Genomic DNA, 9,361 nt, shown 5'->3' on the forward strand with positions numbered 1-9,361 from the left:
ACATGGGAAAACAAAGAATTCAGACTCTGATGCATTCCACTGCCTTCTCTAATGTCTAATATTTTGTCTTCCTTTCATCTCTGTCAGGCTTTCTTTTCCTCTCCTCTCTGATGTTAGCTTTAAGCCTCTTTCTTACTCTCTAGGACTGCACATGAATCAGTATTCCATTCTTAGTACTGAACTCACTATTATAAAGATATATTCTCAATATCTGGGGTCAAGATGAACCTCTGCTACAATTAAAACCTGCACAAATTTACCCCTGCCAGTCAACATTGTCCACTCCAGGACAATACTTGTTTATTGTATGAGAGCTGCTTTAAATTTTGGATAGTTTAAACATGCTCCATCACTGAGAAAGAAGAGCGTGAGAGAGAGAGAGAGAGAGAGAGAGAGAGAGTCTGATTCACATCTTGAGAGTTGGAGGCAAAGACTGTCTGCTCCTTTTCTTGGCTGAGTGACCCCATCCAGCATGGAAAATTACGGGGGCAATATAGTGCAATCAGTCCTCTTGTCTGCTCCAGCATGAAGGATGGAGATTTGGCCTCGAATGAAGAACCACATTGCACCTCATAGCGGTGAGGTTTGAGCCAGGATGAGCCTTTAGGGATGTGAAAGGGTTGTTTTTCTCTCTTTGCTCCAGACAGTTAATTAGCATTCAAGCCATCCACTGTGTATCATGCCTTCCTGTGAATAAAACACAAAAGGTAGACAAATCATAACCTGACGTATTGAAAATGAGGCTGGGAGTCTGGGAGTGAAGATTAGAATTGTGGGTTTAATTTTCCACAGGTTAATTTCCACATTTTCAGATTACATCAAAGCTAATGTTTTGCAAATATTTTTGCAAGTAAAAGTTCAATACAAACAGACAAAATGAGACACCGACTATTAGCGATTGAGAAGTTGTAATTGTTCGAGCTATTGCCATGTGCAGTGTGGGCTGGTGAGTTTGTTCCTTCTTGAGGCAGTTGGCTAACATCTCAACCTTTCTGCCTCTCCTGTACCATATGTGACGCCTTCAGTGTGTCGTTTTTTTGATGAAACTATACTTTGGGAATGTAAATTGAGGGGGAGTCTATAATCCTTAATGCCACCGGCATTAAATTGTATCTCAGTGAAAATAAGAATAATTAGTGGTTGTAAATCAAAGTTTAGGAATGTATCTCTCTGCTGAATTAGAAAAACACTGCTCATCTGCTATCCCATATCGTGTTAAGCTCACTGACTGGTTTGTGTCTGAAATAGACAAGAACTCTTGTTGGGCACAGACTGGTTAAGAGGAAGTGCTCATTCTCTGACACAGACACACAGACACACATACCCACTGGTAGGCTTTGAATCTCTAATCATTACTCTGTGTGATTTCCCACTGGGTTCTCCGGCCCTAATACGCACCGTCATTGACAGCACATAACAGGATAATTTGTTTACCTCCTCCTTTGGAAGCATGTGAACGTGACCTAGTCAGTTCTCTCATTGCTTAGCCGGTGATGGGCTAAATCTTTTTTTTTGCGCCTATCTTGATCATTCTGCCTGCCCGTAGTAGCCACAGAAATTTAATGATTCACTTTTTCTTCAGAGGTTTTGAGGGCTAATCCACGACCTTCTGTGTAGCTGTAAATTGGTCCTGATGATGTTTATATAATATTTTATAATTAAATCTGTTTTAGGCTGGCAAACATAAAACTTCCCCGTCTCCTGTAGTTTCTTTTGCCTGAAGAGTCAGTTTCCTGGATACAAATTAAGCTTTGCTCTAAAATAAAAACATCTTGTTAAACCAAGACTTCATCTTTCAGAGAGGCTTGCTTCCCAATTTAACCTGTCATACAGGGCCTTTGGAAAAGAGGCCAACAGATCAGCACAGATCATTTATAATGCTGGTGGTGAGTTTGCCCTATATTGCACACCCATGTGTGGATATAGGTAATCTGTAAAGCATTGGACTGAATATTTAAGTGCAAATGTCAGCCCGCAGCTTTACTGGTTTGGTTCATACTCAACCACTGTATATTACAAGTAAAGTCAAGTCAATTTTTACTTACATTATACTCAGCATTAGCATCTTGGAAAATGAAAAATCTACATAGTTTAATGGAGGGCAGTGTATACAAGCTAGTTCAGATAAACTACCCAAGTGCAATGCTCACGCCTGACTTTATTTTCTGCTACACCCCCTTCATAATCGGGCGGTGCATTCAAGCCGCTCTTCTCACTCAGACATTCCTGTTGTTGTGCATTATCTGCAAACAGCTAAAACAAACAAACCTGCCACTACCATATGCACACTTGGCTGTCAACAGCCCAATCAGAATACTTACCTAGATTGCTTTGTGGAGGAGATAATAGACCCTCACAGCAGACAGTTTGACTTGTCAAAGCAGAAAGAACACAGGTGGAATTAATAAAAATTAATCATGACTGCATTAGGTGAGTCAGTCTCATTACTGACATGGCTTTCTGGGACATTTAAATGAATGGAGCCATCATTACTGTTATTATTTACATCTGTACTGCTTTCCAAAATGTCTGCTGTGAAAAGGATCTATTGTGTTTGCTTACCTAGTCCACCTGCTGCTCCAGGTGTTATTTGCAGCCATTTGTCAAATCACATGCAGGCCACAAATGCCTGCATGTGATTAGGGAGGAAGCTGGAGTTGTCCTGTTCTTGATGTGGTGACAGGACAGATTTATTCTCCACTGAGATGTCAAACCACTGCATTACTTAAACAGGCTAAGTATTTTCTGCTTTTGCTAACATGTACTGTATGTTGCGAGGCAATGCCTTAGCCCGATTTAGGTAGTTGTGCTTAGCAGTGACTGTTGGTTTGAGTTGCTTGTAACCAGATTACATACAGGATGATGTCTTTATGGTGACTTTAAGCCATTTTAAAGGGGACATATTTTAGAAAGGGAGACTTCCATTTCTTTGTTGATTATAAAGCAGGTCTAGGTGCTAAATAAATACTGTGAAAGTATCAAAACGCTCGGTCCTTATTCAGAGACTTCCTTTAAAAAAAGTTGTTTGGCCTTCCTTATGTAGGAGTATTAATACTTTATTAATGAATTACTTCGTCATTAGGGCACCGCCTCCTTTTTGGTTAGGATTTGTTAGTGCCAGGAGGGAGCACTAACCCTTGTTCAGTTTAATCAATGAATCAGTCCCATAATCGTAAATTCTTGTCCCAAATAGTGACCTCTGTTTACTGCAGCTCAAAGAAACAACTAAACACTTTTTGGATAAATGAAGACATTTATTAATAGCTAAACGTCTTGAGGATACATGATAAGGCATAGATAATATAATATATACAGATAATATACAGAAAATTATAAATAAAAAGAGAGTAAAATAAATAAATAAGGCCTAAGAATGATAAAAAATTTAATAAAGAAAATTATTCCGCAAGAGTGGCTCGAAGTGCGTGACTCGAGGCTTAATGCTAAGGGAAAAGCTAATTCAATTTCTCTAAATAATTTTTTTAATTTTAACGTTATTCGACATCAACCCTTGATCACAAAGCCATGTTATGCCTTACTGTTGAGGTGTCTTGTTGTGGTAGAGGCGTCATCTTGGCAGGTCCAGCGTTGTTTGACGCAGCATCACCAGCGGTGTTGAAGTGGAAGAGCCCGGATCAGCTGTGGGCTGTAGCGCATCTCAGTGGATGCAGAGGCGTTGAATATCGGTGAAGAATCAAGCCGTCTCAGGCTGCTCTGGCAGAGTCTTCAGGCCGGCTTCACTTCTGGGTTGCAGTCTTGCTCTCAGAGAGCAGTTTCAAGCGCTCCTCTTTTTCTTCTTCTTCTTCTTCTTTTTCTTCTTCAAGGGTTTAAGTTGCAGATTCAGGCTTTTGGTTGGCTTGTAGTAACTTAAGTTGAGTGTCGAATAAAGTTTAGTCTGACTACGATCAAGTCTTCAGCGGCGTCTACTTCAAAATAAAATACTGTACGTGTTTACTTCAAATTAAATTACTGTACGTGGAAATACTTAAGACTAAATGTTACTAATGAAACAAATTAACTTGTTGCAATAAAAGATTCAATACGGATATATTTGGGTGAAAAACAAAAGAGACGTCTTAAGGGCTTTCTTGAGTTCTTGGAGGCCAGCTCTAAGAGGAATCTCTTTGAGGCTGTTTTTATAAGTTAGAATAAAACGGGAGGAGTTTGGGTGTCTTCTAAAGGGTCCCGCGCCGAATTATTGATGAATGTTCAGTTTCTTTGCTCTAGGGGCTTTAGGTGTGGCTGGTGGTTTGCAGCCTGCGTCTCCTGAAGTAAAGGAATTTGGTGAAATCTAATTCTGAGTTTTTACATGCAAAAACTCACCCTTCAAGTCAATGTTGCCTATTATTTCACATTAAAGCTGTAAACACATTCTTTTCATAGAGTCCAAGCATTCGTGATATTTCTGATTAATAACGGTCCTGTCAGCTTGTATCATATTTATAAAACCATTCAAAAACAGTTAAGCAATTTACATGATTCATGATAAGTCAATTCTTCTAATAACAAACATTAACCTTCATATTAACACTTCACGATGTCTAAGCATACAACCTTCATTAGTTCAACTTTCTCGAACTATTTACACAACTTAAACCATATTCACTTTCAGAAACATATTTAAATATAAGTTGACATAACTTACTTCATAATATAAAAGCATTCGACGTGACTATTGTTTAACAATAAAAGAAACTTTAAACTCAAATCCTTCAAATATTATCTTCACATTCCTATTATTTTAGAAGCTTCATTCTTTCAACCAAACTACTTGTCTAATTTAACTACTAAAATATGATTGTTTATGAAGCAAATGGATCACAAGTTAAACACTTAAAATACAGATACATGGTTATTAAACATTCATTAACTCTTCACATAAGGGAATTTAACTCTTGTCAATAGAGGAGCAGTATTGTTACCTGTTAGCATAAAAGGATAATACAATCTAAGTCTTCTATCTCTTTAGTAGATAGTCATACACCTATGAAAGTTATACTGTTTTTCATGTATTTACATGACAAATAACATGATATAAGTTACATGATGGTTAGACATTTAATTTACATGAATTTCAGGTTTGTCTCAGATTTGAAAGGGGCTTCATGAAGTCCTCAGGAATGTGGATTAGTTTATGGCTTTGGTGATAAGAGCCTGTCTTCCATCTATAAGGTGGGAGTTGTTTTCCTCTGGTCCAAGTGGCCTTTGGGGTCATTTCATGCTTTTCATGCTATTGTAATTCAACTTATCAAAATGGTTTATTAGGAGGTCTTTCTGAGTCTGTTGAGTCCGATCAAACCCCCACTTGGAGGGTTGCAAAGGTCAGTTCTGCAGGCTGAGGGTTTGCTCTTACAAACTTAGGAATCCAGGGAGTCTGTCTCTTATTTTCCTTAAGAATCAAAGATTAGTTAACAGAATTAAAGAACAAGCGGTTGTCCTCCTACACTTAAGATTGTGATGAACTATACATTCCTTGCCTTACCTTGGTGGGGCAGCCTGCCCCTCCAACGGGACCCCCTGCCCCTGAAAGAAACTAAATATGCACTTATGTGCACGTGTATCATTTCTGCTGTCATTTTGCTGTCATTTATGGTCATGCTAGTTTCTCTCTTCTCTTCTGCTCTGTGTGCTACAATCTGTTACCTGTGGTTGGCCTGGGTGTATGTCACTCATAAAACATTCAGCCAATCAGAAGAGAGGGGCAATGAGCAGACACAAAACAGCCTGTTTCAGGCTGAGTGAGACAGAGGGGCTGCATCCATGGCTTGTACAATTGTAACTAGGTGCCTTTGGACCATAAAAACATGCAAATGTTTGTAAATAGACAATTTAGTTAAGTATCCCTGCAAGTCATGCCAGTGAGCCAGCACAGTACACACACACAGTAGCACAGTAGCAGAGCTAGAACTGATAGTCGTTAGTGAAGGTGTTACTCACACCTGTGCGGCTCCTTCTCTGACATGTCAAAGTGTCTGCCATGAAGAAGCTCTGTTGATGTCTGGAATATAGTACCCTGTTGGCTACAATTCTCAGCTTGGTTATTTTAATCAGACACCTGTTATGAAAGGTGTCACAGGCATACATTTCTGTGCATTTAGACAGTATTATGCTCCAACTATATGCTGCTGTCTGTTTTATTGCTGCCCTGAATATTTGCTTGTGGGTAATGTCAAGGCGTATGCTGAGTGCTAGTTTCTTCTCTTATGCTGCTACTACTATACACATTTAGCTATGTGCAATATTTGCAATGGTATTAATTGTGAATTATCGTGTTTCTTCTGGTTAGGGTTAAGCATGTGCTTTGTGATGCCCTTTATGCTGTTAATTTATGTAGTGATTAAATATGTGCACTCATGATTGAGCGTCATGGCCTTCTGAATTGGTTTTGTGGCATGTTCCCTCTGAAGGTTGCTGCTGTTTTAAAGGGCATGATGCAATCTGAGGTCTCTAGTAAAGAATGATATTGTTTGTTGGCTTAAGAGACACCATTCAAATAAATATGTTTCTGTAATAGAGAGCTACGTGGTGGTTCACATACTTTAGTTTCATCTAAACTGCTGAGCTCCTGTTGCATTATGCTGCTACACTCAACTGCACTCATTGCCAGTTAAAGCTCATACCCATGCACTAATGGCCATCTGCTTATCACAGCACATAACCTTTCATAAAATGAGATTATCTTCTCCAACCCATAAATTTGTGATTTTAATATGTATAAGTAAATACTGTATCTGCTTCATGGCTAAATGCATATCAGGTGGATTGTTGGTTTTGGATTTAGCCTCAGTTAACTAGATAGCATACTTCTGTTGTGGTTGGTGGTGCTTAGGAGGGCAATGGTCACGAGACGTAGAGTCCACATATTGTTTGTCATTGGGCTCTACATCAATGCTATCAACTCCGCACATAGTCACATTATAATCTGTTCGTTGTTTGGTGACATTGGGTTTACAGTGAACACACTCGAGCGTGTGAGTTCAACATTGATGTTTACATGATTCAATAAACCATTCTGCATAGAGCTGAAACCTTGAACTGGTGACTGAAACATTGGTGCTAATTATGAATAAAGAGTGCAATATGTGTATGAGAAGCAGTAGGGTACCGAATATGTTAATTTGTAGATAAAACCAAAGTCACATCAGTACTCTTTTTGAAGGCTTTATGTCAAGGGCACTTTTTCAAGTTCAATTCCAGCTGAGTGCTGGTCTTTTGAACGTCCAGTATGTGCATCCCCACTGCTTTAAATTCATTTCAGTCAAAAGCAGCTCAATGTAATTAACTTCATCACTATACTCCCATCTAATGAGGGCTTGTGTTTGCCAGCAATGGCAGGTTTTTATCCAGGCCTCTGATGGAACGTGTTGGGGGTGAGTCTCAATGGAGACGGACACAATGGCGACCTGAATGTCACTGGCATCTTTGAGCCTCGCTCATTTGTGAATGTCTGTCCGCAGGCCAGAAAAAAACTCTCTGCCCTCTAGAAGGATGAGTTTGTCACACAGTGTCATTTTTAAATTGGACTCCATTTCTCCCTGCCCACCCCTGCTCAGTTTTGGATCTCACATGAGCTTCATTAGCATTTGCAGGAACTGCGAGACATTTACCACCATGGATTGTGACAGATTTCACAAGCTCAATTTTACTGTTGCCCTGGGGGGGGAGAGGCAGTATTCACCATCTGTTGATTGTGACTGTATCCGGCACTTCCATAAGAGGCTGCCTTTCCGCCAATGTTAACAGCCCTATGATAATTCTGGTATCTACACATGAACTGGAAAAATACTTTAAAGGTCCAGTGTGTAGAATTTAGTGTTATCTAGCAGAACAGACTTGGCAGAAATGGAATATAATATTCATAAGTATGTTTTAATAGTGTATAATCTCCTGAAAATAAGAATCGTTGTGTTTTGTTACCTTAGAATGAGCCCTTTATATCTACATAGGGAGTGGGTCCTCTTCCATGGAGGCCACCATGTTGCACTGCCATGTTTCTACATAGCCCAGAATGGACAAACCAAACACTGGCTCTAGAGAGGGCCTTTTGAGTTTTTCACGAGTTTCGTGGCTACCATAGGTTTTCCTACACACTGGTAAGGGGAGAGAGACGGGAGGGCTATTCATTTGGTTGCAATCTGCAACCTCACCACTAGATGCCACTAAATCTTACACATTGGTCCTTTGATTGTCCTGGAAGTTGAGGCTAATTAGGTTAATTATTTTTATTAATCTGTGTTTTCTTGAGCATATATTATAAAGTTATTAGATGTCAAAGTTTTAAAGTTCATTAGTTTTTAACAATTTGTCAGTATCCTTTCACTTTCAGATTAGCTTTAGTCCTCACTGGATTGCATAAACCTTGTTGTTAAAGTACTGTTATTTTAAGATTGGCAGGTACGTGAAGGTCTGTTCAATTTGTTTAGCAGTGTGTAAGGGGGCAATATTGTGGGAGTTGTGCTGTAGACTGATTATGCTAGCTGTCTTCTTTGCATGTAACCACCACCAACACGTCAATCAGTGGAATAGTGTGAAAGTCACTGCGGGAATATGATCTGCACTGTGTTGCAGTGATTGGGTGTTGTCCTCAGTCTCACCTCAGTGGAACTTGAGATGATGCAGCAATGGATCTTATTGGTTAAATAAAGAGCACATTGATAAATGATAAATGGTTCCTGCAGAAGTGAGAGTTTTTGGCTCACTAGATTTGCTGATATGAACCAAGATGTTTCTTAAATTTTATGTAATGGTATAAGAGAGAGAGATGGAAAAAGTATATAAAGCCAATAAGGGAATAGTTGGGTATTTGATCTGTAAACAGGACATCCACAGATTATAAAAACACACTTTTACATACACAAGGAACACTTGTGCAGGAGAGGTAGGAAGCTGAAAGCTTATGCAAAGACCTCTCCTAAAACCCCAAGACAGGATAAACAGAATTACATTAAATAAGAATGAGGGGTTGAAAGGCTACTACAAAATAAAGAAAAAAAGAAGACGAGGAGAAAAATGTTTACATGTATGTAAATATGAAGCTACAGCCAGTAACCTAGTTTAGCACAAAGACTGGAAACAGCTAGCCACTGTCCAAAGATTTTAAAAAAGTGCCAGTACCTCTAAAGCTCATTAATTAACATGTTATATCTCTCTATTTGTTTAAGCTGTGCAAAAGTGTTAAATACGATGTGGTTTTATGGGGTTTGCATGCAAGGCACAGTTTCGGGATTCTGACACATAACTCCCATAACATCGCAACTTACTGTTTTACACTTTGATTTCCCCCTCCTTTCTTCCATCCCTCCTCTCTAAGTTTAAACAAGTTATTCAGTTCCTTTCTTACATTGCTTGAGGGCTCATGTCT

General features: G+C 39.2%; 1 long non-coding RNA gene across 1 annotated transcript; it reads right to left on the minus strand.

The window, feature by feature from the left end:
- Window positions 1-22: 22 nt before the first annotated feature.
- LOC121912103 lies at window positions 23-2,634 on the minus strand. The gene is made up of 3 exons (XR_006100015.1): window positions 2,563-2,634; window positions 2,322-2,371; window positions 23-687 (listed from the first exon to the last, which is right to left on the minus strand). It is a non-coding gene; the product is annotated as an uncharacterized LOC121912103 (long non-coding RNA).
- Between the last annotated feature and the right edge of the window lie 6,727 nt (window positions 2,635-9,361).

The sequence above is a fragment of the Thunnus maccoyii genome, chromosome 14, assembly GCF_910596095.1.
Source record: "Thunnus maccoyii chromosome 14, fThuMac1.1, whole genome shotgun sequence".
NCBI classification, from domain to species: Eukaryota; Metazoa; Chordata; class Actinopteri; order Scombriformes; family Scombridae; genus Thunnus; species Thunnus maccoyii.